The sequence below is a fragment of the Lygodium microphyllum genome, chromosome 29 (genome assembly GCF_053477565.2).
Source record: "Lygodium microphyllum isolate KBCC chromosome 29, Lygodium_microphyllum_v1.1.10, whole genome shotgun sequence".
NCBI lineage: Eukaryota > Viridiplantae > Streptophyta > Polypodiopsida > Schizaeales > Lygodiaceae > Lygodium > Lygodium microphyllum.
The window spans coordinates 55,818,253-55,819,094 of NC_141163.1; positions in this window are offsets into that span (position 1 = coordinate 55,818,253).

The following is an 842-nucleotide window of genomic DNA, read 5'->3' on the forward strand; positions in this document are numbered from 1 at the left end:
GGTACGTATTTCAGCACGGAGTATGGTCAACATCTCCTCATATAGTGTTTCATTAATTTTGCGGGATGTCTTCCCATATCTACTCGACCCTGGAGAGACATTCCAATCTCGGGTTTTACACCCATAGGTTTTGTATCTCGTGTTCTTTGGCGGTGTATGAAACATGGTCTCCATGGTTGGTTTTGTGATTCCTTCATTGTCAGTTTCTTCCATCGTAATTATAGTATGCGCTATAGCATAAAACTGTTTACAGTTTGAGTAGAGTAGTAAACCAGTGACATAAACTATCACTCTAGCATGAACTAGAGACAGTATATCATAGACTGTCAATGTGATATGACTATAGCATGAAATGTTAATGTGCGTCAGTCTGAGATCACGTAGGTTTCCAGTCCACACAGCATGCAAGGTTCACATCAGTCTGAGTACATCTGCAATCTCAGTGCATTCACAGCGTCTGCATTCATGTCAGTTTGAAAGAGTGTCTGCAATCTGGGAGAGTGTATGCATACATCACTGCTGCCACGATACATTCACAGTGTCTGCATTCATGTCAGTCTGAGAGAGTGTCTGCAATCTGAGAGAGTGTCTGCATTCGTCACTGCTGCCACAGTACATTCACAATGCCTGCATTTATGTCAGTCTGAGAGAGTAAGTGCAATCTGAGAGTGTCTGCATTCGTCACTGCTGCCACAGTACATTCACCCAGGGCAAAGCAAACAGACCAGCATTCATGTCATTGTAAGTACATTCGTATCCTTGCAGGGCAGTGGTTGTCTCCCTGTGCAAAGACGTGACCTTGCAGAGCAGCTCCTTCGGGTCAGCACTCATGACAGTCCCAC